This window comes from Pleurodeles waltl, chromosome 7 (genome assembly GCF_031143425.1).
Source record: "Pleurodeles waltl isolate 20211129_DDA chromosome 7, aPleWal1.hap1.20221129, whole genome shotgun sequence".
Classification (NCBI taxonomy): Eukaryota; Metazoa; Chordata; class Amphibia; order Caudata; family Salamandridae; genus Pleurodeles; species Pleurodeles waltl.
The window spans coordinates 853,121,088-853,135,396 of record NC_090446.1 but is presented as its reverse complement, the minus strand read 5'-3'; positions in this window follow the sequence as shown (position 1 = coordinate 853,135,396).

Here is a 14,309-nt window from a genome sequence, read left to right as displayed (position 1 = left end):
TTTTAATTTTTGAAGCAACCGTTCAACTGTTTAGTCATGTCTTAGTAAATCAAAACCATGCATGTGAAAGGAGATGAATACCAACATTGTTAGCAACAGTTATCATTGAAAGAATCCTCTGAAAACAACATATGCTCATCATTAGATATATTTCATAAGTAAAAACAATATAAACCGAGATCCGGTCTGTTCAAAATTTCATCATGGAGTATTTCTTAGCCTACATTCCAATATTTATGTAATGACGTACGGATAGTTTGCAACTTATTGATTGAGCGGGCTGCCAAGATTAATGAATAGTCAGCTCTGAGTTTCATCCAAATGTCCTCTCGGTCAGCACTAGTAAATTTACTAGAGCCTAAAGTACATACTGATGGCTAGAAGGCAACTTATTGATGATACTGGCCACCAAGGTAATGGATAGTCAGCTTCGAATTAGCCTTCCTGATTGGCCCAAGTGATGGTCTAAAGTGCATAGTGCCCATTTATCAGTTCAAGGAATGAATGTTTTAAGTACTGTTAATAATTGGGTTTCTGGTTGACAGAGGTATGCACCCCAATCAAGCAGGTACCTGAATACTAGTCAGGGTAAGTCATAAACACACCCAAAATTAACCTCTACCCATCCTCTGGTAGCTTGGCACAGAGCAGTCAGGCTTAACTTAAGAGGTAATGTATAAAGCATTTGTGCAACACTTTAAATAGTAAAATAGTAAAACAGTGAAAACACCATACAAAATGTGCCACATGTGGTGAGAAAAATAGAACTTAATTTAATAAATAAAACAAGACCACAATTAGAAAAATCCAATAAGTAGAACTTGAGATTTGAATTTTTAAAGAATATACTGTAAGACGGCACTTAAAAACATGCAGCGCTACCCGGGGGTATCTCGTTGTGCCGGACTGGGACAAAGTCAAGAATTACGCAACCCAAATGGCATCACACCATATTCATAATGTATCAACGTGGACCAGAAGATAGTTTGCAACTGATATCTTTCCTCAACTTATTGGAGATAATAGGCTCCTTGTAACTCTAGACTTGTAATAAGACATGTCCCATGAACTAATTTCAAAATGTCTTTTTTAAGAGGCAGAGGAAAACCGTCCTTGATTGCAATTTTGTTACATCTGTTATACTCAGTACACGGTCTGAACTCTTGATCTTTTTGGGTACAAAAAGAAGAGTGTCTTGGAAGATGACAAGAACTAAACACTCATGATCATGCTTAAATTGTAATGAGAAGGATATAATTTGTGCTCAGCAATTGAAAATGGATTATGCCTCTTCAATAAAATAATTCCATAAATTGCAGTACAATTTGGATAGGCTATCAGATCATAAAATAACTCCTCAGTATAAATGACTTGCTAATAAGAAGAACATGTCACTTATCAGGCCCTGAGGCAAATTGTGAGCCATCAACAGTTCTAAGCACTTCAGTCGTTTGTTAAATCTTTCCGAAATATTATTCCTTATGTTCCTATCCTAATTAAGAAACATTCCACAAGCCCACTACCAGCAAGGCAAATATGTTAACAACCTTTCTCTCTTATTTATTTCGGTATGCAATAGGTACAAATGATTATCAGCAGTAGACCTGATGTAAGGCAGCCAACAAACTCCAGTCACCTTCTCAGGAGAAGCATTAGTACTTTATTCACAGGCAGTTTAGGGGAAGACTGAATGATAAGTCCTACATCTATACAGTGGTCCCTCTATCTTTCAGACAGAAAATCTCTCACAGATAAAACTTGTATTTAATGTGACAATGGGTCTACAGGAGTCACTATTTACCAGATGGAAATACTTGCCAATTCAAAATTTCCCTCTTTGTCTTCATGACGATTCCAACAATAGGTTCTGTCCATTTTCTGTCCCCCTGGGTGGTGGAAATGACTGAGCATGTTGTGCTCTTTTGTTCAGCTTACCATGGTTTTAGAAGGAAGTGGATTTTAGCAGTCTAATAAAATGTGGGGCTTAGGAATTATAGGACTGTGTTTAAAATATTAAGGAGGGACTCCAGGCAATGCACCAATTTCACTGTCTCTCAGTATTTGACAAACATGTGGAGGTTAGGCAGAGGAGGCTGCTTATCTGATCGGTTGGCTTTTATCGTGCTGTTACTTTTTAAAATTGTAAATGCATTTTTTCTTGCTCTGGTTGAACTGCATCAATTGGATCATTTTGACATGCACTATGACAGATTTGCATGGGAGTCTGTTTAATTTGAAAAATTATCTCAAATGAGTCTACTTTCCTACTTATTCTATGTGCCTTGTTGTAATCTGCTCTTTTATGGCCACTGAGTCAAAATAAAGGTTTCAATGATGACGATGATGAAAATATGTCAATTTAAATGCAAATCCAGCTTTCATGTTAAAGAACTGCATTTGCAATTGTAAAATTAGCCTGTCACATATGCAGAGAAAATAAAGTTCCATATATCTAGGAAAAGAAGGTCAAGCCACAATAAATGATAGGAAGGAAAATTGCCCTGGCATTAACTTATACATTATGCTTTCTAGTTTGTTGCTTCAGTCATGATAAAAAAGATGTAGTCTGAGTTGTGGTCCAAGAAAAATTCATGGATTTCATATTTGTGTAGAGAAAATATTTGTCAGGTAATGTTCAGGTGTTCTTGTTTTGGACAAGTGACATTGCATGGGTTTTGGGAATGACTTCTTAAGTAGTGCTTCGCTACATGTAACCAGTAATAGTATGGGGGTTGGCAGGCTTGTGAGTCTAAAGGGTATTTTAGTTATTTTCTTTTGGCTTGCTCTTCCAGGGTTTTGAGAGCATAAGGAAAAGGTGAAAGAACTAGAAAGTCAGAGGGATGAGATGTGATATATCATAGTGTGAGTGAATATGGGTCAATGATGATGTTAGGAATGGTTTCATGAAGACAGTGAGGTGAATGGATGCTCATGAGTGATATGATTAGCTGTACCTGAGGTATATGAGGTAGCTGGATGTGATTTGTGTATTGAATTGATGATGGTGAGCTAGACAGACTGTGAATGAGTTATTGTTGTACTTATGGGTAAACAGTATTCTTAGCAACTGTTAACAATTGTGCAGGGGTAGGAAAGTCATGATCTGTCCCCTGATTATATACATTGGAGTTGTAGGAGTGACGCGCAATGCTAGATTTGGAGAAGATGTCAGCAATGACAGAAATCACTCAACACCTCTTTAAACCCCTGGGCTTGCATCATGAACTGAAAAGAGAAAGCAGCTTTACAGTAGCTTTGGAAAGAAGTGGAGGGTCAGCTTTGCTGTTTCACCCCATGTCAGGAGAACAAGTGACTTTTGGTTTGTATCTCTTTTTAGAGCTTGTGGCACTGGCTCTGTGATTCCCCCTGAAAAAAACAGGGAAGGATGATATCTTGCGCAATGGGAGAGCTTGACTGAATAGACCTCTGAAGGAGTGGCCACCGGGGGGGCTCCTGCATCGGCACTCTAGCACCCAAGAAGGAGCTGTGTATATGCATAGCTGCTCAGTGCTGGCACCGAGGCCCTCGTTATGAGTGTGGCGGTCTGAAGACCACCACACTTGGGGCGGTGGTCTTACTGCCACCAGGCTGCCGGTGAAGACCACTGTATTATGACTGTGGCGGGTTGGGCGAAGTAAAATTGCCATAACACCACCCATAGAGCCAGGGCATTGGACTGCCAGGCCAGAGGTGAGCACCTCCGGCCTGGCGGTAGATGTACTGCTGCCGGTGGTATTACAAATTGGCAAACCGCCAGCCTTTTCGCAGCTGTCGCACCTCCACGAAAAGCCTGGCGGTAACGCACCTGGCGAGAGGAATCCCCATTCCTGTTGCCCTCACACCCACCCCCACACATCCATACACTTGCAAACACCCACACCCGTCCACATACTTGCAAACAGCCCCCACCCAACCGCACACTTACAAACACCCCTCACTCGACCATACGCATACATACAAACACCCCCATTCGCTCACTCACTGTCATACACTCATCTGCACACCTTCATACACGCAACCCCAATCATCCTCACACTCACTTTCACACTGATATAGATGTACCCCCACTCATCAACACACCTTCATACATGCATCCTCACTCATCAACACACTCACTTTCACACTGATATAGATGTACCCCCACTCATCAACACACTCCCTGACATACACCCCACTCGCTTGCATACACCCGTAAAAACACCCCTACTCTAATGCATCCCAATACACACACCTACTCACTCACACCCCGACACGCCCCCCTCTCCTCTTCCATTCTGACACACACAACCTCCACGCACACATACATACACACATGCACTCACACACATCCATACCGGTACATAAACACGCACACACCACACACATACACACAACACCCCCCATCAGACGGTTCACCTACCTGTCTGGGCAAGGTGGTCATCCGGGAGGTGATGGGTGTAGGTGTTTCCATCGCTAGAGCTGCACCACCATGCAGGAAAAGGCGTGCTGTATAATGTATCGTAATACAGTGGGCGGAGTCCTTTTGGTGTGGAGGTGCTGACGGTGGAACCACCTCTCACCAGCCATCGGTTAGGCCAACGCTGTCGGGTTCCCACCCTTAAATGGGCAGAAATCCTTGGGTGACTCCAAATATGTCCGTCTTTGGACCCTGACAATGGCGATCTTTGGGCGCCCGCAACTTTGGCGGTCTTTCAAAAAGACAGCCAAAGTCGTAATGAGGGGCCAAGTGTTTGTTTCCTACACAGACCAGTAAAGCAAGGCTTTGGATCCAGGTTTGCACTAGATTAGGAGAAAACAAGTACTGTGCTAAAGGTCATGGCCATAGCCCATGCAGAAAATATAATTTTTCTCAGGAGGAGGAGGCGGTATTGCAAAGTCTATGAATGGCTAATTATGTTCTCATCAGTAGGACTGAGGGTCAGAACAGTGCTTGTCCAGTCTTTTTGAGGCTCCTTTATTACTAAGCAAGGTACCTTTTATATATGTTGCTTGATGACTGCAGGAGATTTCCAGAAGTAAAATGCCCCAACCCCTGTGTAAATCCACACAGCAGAGCATGAAATAGTGCAAAAGTAAATCTCTGTTCACAAATGTTTTTCTCTTATTTCCTGAAGCTGTGAACATCCTTCTGTTTTTGTAAATTGCTAGTACAACTGTACATTGTTGAGCTGAAGCCCTTTGAAGCAGATGACTTGAAAAAACCCATAGCATGAGTGCACGCTTTCCATGTCACTTTTTCCATTTATCATGAGGCCTAGAAACTGGGGGAGGTTCATTCAATGACCAGGGGATCAGTGGTATAATCCCACACACTACAATAATCCAATTGCTTCCGTAGCGTAGCTGTGGGTCTCTTGCCAGAAAAAGAAGGCTCTGCAATCATGCTGTCAGTAGCATAGCCACCCTGTTCTTGAGTTAACACTAGTTCTCCAGAGCACCACGATCACAATTCAATCTCCTCACACCATGCTCTGTAGTGGTTACCAGGAAACTAACTGCAAGGACTGGAGCATGCAACAGGTTAATTGAAAAAATTCTAGGGGTAACCTGTGTCGGCACAAAAGAGAGACTGGCACGGAGAATGCTCTGGTGTCTCCTTTAAACAGAATCACTTGCTGCAGTCAAATGCCAAGGCAAGCGAGGCATGTTTCTATTCTGCTACAACACAACAATTAAACAACGTGTGGCCCCCAAAGGATTTTTTGACTCCCCTGGAAAGAAATTTATGTCTGACCATTCTATTAGAAGATCCTTTAGACGAAGGCTAATGCTAATGTTATTAATTCGAATCTGGCCAGATTGTTACTATATCTATAGGGGAAGATCTTGTGCAACTTCATTTTAGATCTGCATAAAGTACGTATTGTTTCTCTAGCAAAAGAACTGATGTTACTACAACACTGCTAAACTTTCTGTTTTATTGTGAAACAGTGTTTCCTAAGTCTGTATGGAGGCTGAATTTTTATAATTAAAAAGTACTTTTCCATCCTTTAGCCTACACTTTTAACTGTGAACTATGTGTTAAGTATAATGGGTCTTTATTGGTGCATAGTTAGTACACTGCATTACAGCTTGTAGGCAAGTGTTTTTTTCATATGAAATCTCACAAATTAATGCTCTCGAAGGAAAACATTTATTGACCCATTAAAAAAATCCTTTCAGTAAATTTCCAGTCAAGAAAATCTTCTTAGAGGTTTTAAATATTGTTATCTATTCCTACATACTAATAACTGGTTTAATTATATCTAGCAGGTTATACATAAAACATATATTTCTGAGTAAAAGCACTGACTGGACCACGGGTGTTAAATTTCAAGCATTGTCGAGGTCTGGGTTTCTAGCAAAACCATCTCCCTCAGTCAGTCTTGGACTTCCTTGCCTCACTATACTGAAAATTGTGTGAGGAAGTAAGTCAGAGTTTCTGTGATGAAAGCTGAACACACTAGACCAGTTACATAATGCTTCAGTCAGGTTTAAACATACAGTTAAGGGGAGAGAAGAGATGCTCTGGAGGTTCGGGAGAACAAGAAGATGGAAATGGTTAAACCTATTCAGAACTAGACATCTAATCTGCACATTATCAAAGTCCACTTCAGTGTTGAGCAATACGCGTCAGGAGCACTTCAGCAAGCTGTGTCACAAAAGGTAATCTTCCCATGTGCTCTTTGACTGGCAACCTTATGCTGCTTCACTGATGTTCCACTCTTTCTTTCCTGTTGGCACCCAGCATCTTGCCTTCCACATATTTGTTTTGTTCCTCCCTGGTAAATCATACAGTTTCTTTATCCATCCTTGTACAGTTTCTGGCAATCTCCAACAGTCTAGGAGATGATACAAAAGTTCCTAGTATTTTTGGCATTTATCAGATGCCTACCCTATTTCGAGATTTGTCAGTAGTATTTGAATTTTCTTCCTTAATGATGCCACAAAACTATAGCATCGTATTATCCATTTTACCTTATTCAAGACTAAACAACCCTTTTATTCCACTGGGCTTTTCTCTGGTGGGCTGTGGTCCTTATAAGACACTTTTGAAAGCCCAGAGCCGCCTCTTGTCACTTTCCCGAGGTCCCCGAGGTTAATTGTAGCAGACTCGAGGAGGCTTTAAGAAAATGCCAAAGAGAGAGAGGGAGGAGGAAAGTAGAGTGAACGCGGTCAGAGAAGAGAGAGAATAGAAAAGGAGAAAGAGAGAATGGGTGGAAGGAAAGAGAGAGCTAATGTGAGGAGACAAAGGAAGTGGTGCTGGCTTGAACATTTTTGGAATGGCTGCTGTTGGTTCCCCAGTCTGGCCTTGACCTTGGTTAGGGCGCGAAGACCTGTGTACGACTGAAGTGGAGTACTGCACAGGAAAAGTGAGACTTCTGAGACCTTGTGAGCTGTCAGGAAATCTTGTTTCTTTCTTTAGCTGTCTCACGCTCTCTCTCTCTCTCTCTCTCTGTCTATTCTCTCTTACAAACTTTTCCCCCTAGGTTTCTTCTTCCAGTAACCATTGAGTCTCCTGCTGGAGGATGCAAGGACACAAGGAGGATGAGGACATTCAGTGGGTTCACTGCTTGGCTTTCTAAAACCTGTAAAATGTCCCCATTAATAAAATAGGTGATCAGATCATCTGCATCTAACTGGACCCCCAAACCGGCTTACTTACAGTGCTGTTTTGAGAGGCTGTAGTGAACTTTGTTTGAGTGTTGGAATGGAGATGTGAGTGGCTCTTGCTCTTTGTGAAAGTAAAAAGTTAGTAGAGTCTGAGGGACATATTTATGATGCCCCTAGTGCCACCTTGTGCCACGTTTGTGATATTTTTTTGACACAAATATGGCCCTAAAGTGTCACTTCCCATGTGCCATATTAACAAAGTGGCCCAATGCAAGCATTGCATCAGTTTGTAAACTCTTGCGCCACATTATGCCTGCACCAGGCAGAATCTATACAAGGGGGGCATTCCCATGTAAGGAGGCCCAGAAAAATGGTTCAGTGAAATTTACTAGATTTCAATGTGCCATTTTTAGCGTCATTATTAACGCCTGCCTCAGATGACACTCCCATTGAAAACATTTTTATGGTGCTAATCCAGCAAAGCGCCATGTTGGCGCCATAAATTATGATGCTAATGTGGACATGACCGCCATGGTGTGCCATATTATAAATACAGCTCACACATGGTGTTGTTAGGGGGACACAATGGGGTGCCAGAAAAGTGGTGCATCATGACTGATGTGCCACTTTTCCATAAATATGCCCCTGAGTGTGAGCAGCCTACTATGTTGCAATGTGTGTGACATAGTCATGATGGTTGATCAGGAGGGTAATTTAGAATTAATACATTTTATGTATTTAATTAACACTGATGAGTCACAAATAGTGTAACTGCACTGTATTAAAAATAATAATTTTGATTAAGTTGGCATAAGTAGGCTACGCAATTAATTTGTTAGACCTAGCTTGGTTGCACTGACATGTGTCTTTTAAACATTGCAGGATGCAAAGTGTTCATGAGTTTGTTCATACAGTGTTTAACCTACATTTTCTTCAAAAGTAAAAATGTGCTCTGTTCTGTGAGGATCTCTTGAATCTCTGCAGCTAAAATGTAATATAAACTGTTGTATCTGGCATATGTGTCAATGTTTTTTTCTCTTACTCATACAGATTAACTCTATTATAGACTGCTATTTGATTTCATACTTAAAACATTTTTATGCTTTCTCTTATTTCCTTAGATGTGGACTCCATGCCAAAGAGCTTATTGATCTTATAGATAGTTTTGTAGGTTGTTATCTGATCTTATCCTCCTATTGATTTGAATTCTCTAACTAACTCCAGGAAATTGGGTTTTTGATTGAGGAGGATAAGGACCCTTCTCAATCAACAACCAAAATGCGTGTCAGGGTGAACTACAGAAGTAATTAAATAAACCTGGGCTTACTCCACTGGTAGCTTGGCACAAAAGCAGTCTGGCTTAACTTTGAGGTAGTGTGTTAGATGTTTCTGCAGTGCACAAACACTATTAATTGAAAACACAGCCTAAGAAAAATCCCACACCATTTTAGAAAATTAGAGAGATTTGTATTAAATAAAATGATACCAGAATGATAAAAATCCAATGAGTGGAACTGGAGATCAGCAGTTTAAAAAATTAGCAACTCAAATCACAAAGCACAATTTGCGGTCATCTGGTCGTGCTAGACTGGGGGAACATCACAAATTCAGGACAACTGCTTTGGAGTTCAGGTTGGTACAGGGACCAAGTGAGTCCTGCTCAAAGTTGTAGGAGTGCAAATCATTAATAAAAACAGTGTCATTAAATATAGGGCCTGATTATGAGTGTGGGGGTCTCATGACAGTCGGACCACCGTTAATGAGGGGTTCTGAGTGCCATATTACGACCGCCCCAGGAGCACCACAGTCGGACCTATTACGACCGCCCCAGGAGCACCACGGTTGGACCGCCAGCACAGCTGGAATTCGTCATTCTGATGGTGCTGGTAGTCCTAACCCTCCAGGGCAGCGCTGCAAGCAGTGATGCCCTGGGGATTATGACTTCATTCTCTGCCAGCAATTTTATGGCGGTAGCACCGCCATGTAAAGGCTGGTGGAAAACGGGTGCAGAGGGCCCATGGGGGCCCCTGCACTGCCAATGCACTTGGCATGGGGAGTGCAGGGCCCCCCTGGCCAGCACCATTGCAATATTCACTGTCTGCCTTGCAGACAGTCAACATTACATGGATTCTGGTGCACCCTGCACACTACAGCATTGCTGTTGGCTCGATTACGAGCCAGAGACAATGCTGTAGGCCGTTTTCCAATGGTCCAGCGGGCAGAAACTGAGGTTTCAGCCCTCTGACCCAGTGATAAACTCATAATGGGCCCGTCAGGGAGGTAACCACAGTGGCGGCAACTTCCCGTCGGGATTTCAGCGGACGAGATTTTCCATCTGCCACAATCGGAATGACTCCCATAGTGTGAAATCATTTTATAAAAAAAGGTTTACTTGAAATTGTGTATTAATAAATAAAATCATGTAGCTGACATGGTGGACACAATAAACAACATGTATTATTATGAAAAAGCAAAATAACTTTCTAAGGCAAATGTATTTTGTTTATTCATGATTAAATGTACTGAAAAATAAGTATTAATATGTGTTAAAAGGATTAATACTTTAAATATTATGAAATGTTTTATTCTTCATGTTTTAGCATTGGTTTTAGTAATTTTCCAGAGGCAATGTTTTAGAAGTGTTAACGCTGCAAATAATGTTTCTTTAAACAACATGTGTGACTTGCTCACTGTGGAAAAGTTATGTTCTTATGTTATATCTTTTGTCTGTCTTCCTGAGATAAGATAATGTGTACCCATAAACAATAGCCTTCAGTGTTCATGTATAACCTGCAACAGTTGTATTCTACTGCGGAAACTGGTGAATGCAGTGGAGAAGATGAGACAATCATGAATGCAGAAAATGAAGAAAAGATACTTCTGAAACATGGAGAAAAACTAATTTGCTATGACCTAAACCACTCCATAGACTGACTAATAGAAACTTAGTTTGTTGCTTTCTAAGGATTTAATATAGCAAACTAGGGTATGTAAGTTTAGAGTTCTACTTTCTAAGCTAGTGTAATGATGTGTTATGTTGTTAGCTTTCTGCCGTTGATGGTTCAGATGCATTAATGCCAAACATTACTGAACTGTTCCCTAGTAAGGCATTTCCTAATGAAGAAGACCAGACGATGCTCCACTGATGAAGACATTGCTGCTTGCTGATCCACTTTGGAGAGGTGCATTTGTCTGTGCATTTGTCTTTCTTGCAGATTTTTATGTTTTCTCCAATAGAAATCCAACAGCTATTTTTTGTTAGCGCCATAGTCAGATGTTTCCTAAATTAATTTTTGTCTTCTTTTCTTTTTGCATAAAGCCCAAACATGCTTATCGAATTAAAGGAATTGTTAAGGATGCCACATTCTAAATGTGACTGTTTCACATAATTGATTGTAAACAATTCATCTGCGATAGCTAAATGCATTCTGTCTCTATCATTCGTCTGCTATCATTATTTTTCTGCATGGTGGTACTTGAACGCTTAATGATAAATATTCTGACTAGGTTAAGATTCTTTCGAAGATTTGGTCAGCCTGTATTATTTCTGTACTTTTGTCATTTGGTCTTGTGGATTTACCTGATCTTAGCATTGTTGATCGAAAGGGCAATAAAAGTTTGAACTTTACTAAATCGGGGAGGTGATTCATGTTCACATAGGTCATGGTGCATATAAATTACTGACTCCAAATTGAAAGTGATGTTTATTGATTTGATCTTATTGATGTTGATTGTTAGGATGGTATCACACTCCTATCTGAGTCAAAAGATTTGTGTCAAACTCTAAGGGTAATTGCTAGTTAGCTTATATGTGTCACCTTATACATAAATTATCAAAAGAAATATAAGGCTGGACATGCCCACCAAGTCTGGTGTGAAGAGTCTAGTTTGCGAGGCAGAAGGGCGCAAGGAGGAGGGAGAGCGTCATAGATAGTTGTTACTGTAGCATGAAGATCAGGCCGGGCATCACATGCAGTCGTGGTTGTAGATCGAACAACCATTTTGGCATCATGGACCTTCGCATTGACAGGGCCTGATTACGAACCGGGGTCTCAGTCACTGCGGCCTGTCATTGCTGTAACACAAACTGCAGATCTCTCATTGCCAATTGTCGTTGGTGGTTCCTTTAGTTCAAGAAGTCAGGTTAAGCAGAGCTTAGCATTGGGGATCATCGCAGGAGGCAGAGTCTTGGTGCGAACAGGCCTGTTCACGTTCACTAAGAACCAAAAAATCAGATGATTTCATTTTTCTTGGCAGAAGAATTATGCCAGTCAATGGTCCAGGCCCTGGGGAAAGATCTCTTGGGGATCAGGGACACACTCTAGCAGAGACCAGCAGGGCTCAGGCAAGTTCATTTGCAGGACCAGTTGCAGCAGGTCAGATGGGCATTTGCAGGGAAGCCTCTGGAGCTTGTTGTGTCCCTGTAGCTCAGAAAAGAAGACAGTCAGCAAGCCTGTGGAGTCACTCTGTTGGTCCTGGGTTCAAGGAGCACGTCCAGATTTCTTTCCTAAGGCACAAGGGCAGCCGGGTAGTCCTTCCAGCAGCAGGGCACAAAGACCGTCCTTCTGAGTCTTCTTTAGGCCCAGAAGCGATCTGATGAAGCATTCAAAACATTGAATAATTATACCTCTTGCCAGCCTTTGAAGTGGGAGAATTCCTATGCTACCCCCACCTGGTTCTGGAAAGTTCCTCCCTTCCCCGGTCAAGGCTCCAAGAGGTCTAGGTTGACAATAGACTGGTGTCAAGTTTGTTGCGAGTGTGCTGGAAGCAGTCCTTTGAAATGTAAGTGGAGCAAAGAATAGTTTTGCCACTCCCAACCTTGCATGATGGCTCATCCTGCCAACACCGAATCCCCCTTTGGCTCATTGTCTGGTGGGAATACAAAAAGGCCAACCACCAATTAGTCACAGCCCTGTGGCCAAGGGCACAGGCTGTAGGCACAAAATAGCATTTTCCAAATTGTGACTAAAAATCCAACTTTACCATTAAACAGTGTTTTAATTTGTATCTTTTCCAATATGCTCCCAAACCTATTACTTATTAAGTGTAATATGGTAACCCAATGTTATCCTTTGGGAGAGACAGGCTTTGCTATTGTGAAAAATTACTTTGGGAGTATTAACCTACCATGACATGTACAACTTAAACCCACATGTCCTACTTTGTAAATATAATATATCCGGTGCTATGAGCCTTTATGGCCAATCTAGGTTTATTTTTCCAGTCTGAAATGTCAATTTAGTGGGTGGCACAATGAGTGCTACAGGCCCACTGGCATCATTTAATTTACAGGCCCTGGGTACATGGAGTACCATTTATTAGGGAATTACAAGTATATTAAATGTATGTTATCAGACAATTGTGCCATGTTTACGGGTGATAGCACTTTAGCACTGGCTAGCAGCTCTAAAGCCAACACAAAATAATTCTGCAATAAACAGGGGAGAATACAAATGGTTTGGGTGAGTACCCCCAAAAGTATCAAGTCTTACACTACCCAGTTGCTCTTTTACATTCTATATCAATTCTTAATTTTAAATACATCTTCATTGGTAGAAACTTGTAATCATGTCTCAAGTGAAGTTATCTGAGTGAGTTCTTTGGGACTTACCCATAGCCCAACTCAGTCTATTTGACCCTTTTAATAGTACAAAAAGTACAGACACTGGTGGTGAGTTTTATTGTGAGTGGGTGTAAGTAAGGGTTTTTGTTGCTTGATTCATATGAGTGAATTGATTTTCAAGTGATTATTATGGTGGCTCTGAGGGGAAGGATTGTGTGCCGAGGGATGTTGATAAGAGGTTAAACCCCAGAGAAGTATGCATATCTTAAAATATGTGGAAGTATGAAAAATGGTTTGGATCAGTCCTTTATGCAGGAACTACCACTTTGAGAAAAGAGGAAGTGAGAATATAATATAGCGGCCTGGAGAACAGGATGGCCTGAAGAGAGGACAGTGTCCAGCTTGAGAGTGGGAGACAGAGATTGCTCATACATGGTAGCCTACTAGCAAAGTCTGCAAGAATCCATAGGTCGGTATTCTCTTCAAGTCATTGGAATACCTCAGCAAAAAAATTGTTTTCAAGAGATTTTCATTTTTGATTTTAATTATTGTATCACTAGAGAAGTAACTTAGCTTGGGTAGAGATTGCTAATTCTGGCAATTTTTTCTGGACAATTTTTTTTTAAATGAAGGATGTAATTCAAGTGATGATGGATTATTTCAGGGACCATGAGAACGACATACTTTATTTTGGTGTCAAAGCCTTCTGTCATTTTCCAAAATGGCAGCTTCATCATGATATGTTTTAGCCATCATAATGGTAACTTATTTCAATATTGTTTTTGTTTTCGGTTTTCCATTGATTAACAACAAAACATGAGTGAAACAGGTGGTAGCAAAGGATCATTACCTCCTGATAGAGTGTTGTTAACTACAAATTCTGAGGACTCCTTCAACAAAGAAAAATGTTATATGCCAAACTAATCTGAAAGAAAAGCTAACGTCAACTGCGGCTTGACAGAAGAGCGTTTGAGATGCTGCAGAAATACATCAAGACGAAGACCACAAAAGAATGAAACTTATGGTAGAAGAGGATCAAATATTTTATCATTGTAACAACAAGTGTTACAAGTTGTATACAATGGAAAAAATGCCTTAGAAAAATTTGCCAATTAATAGCTTAAACCAGTGAGTCGCAACAAGAATCCTAGTC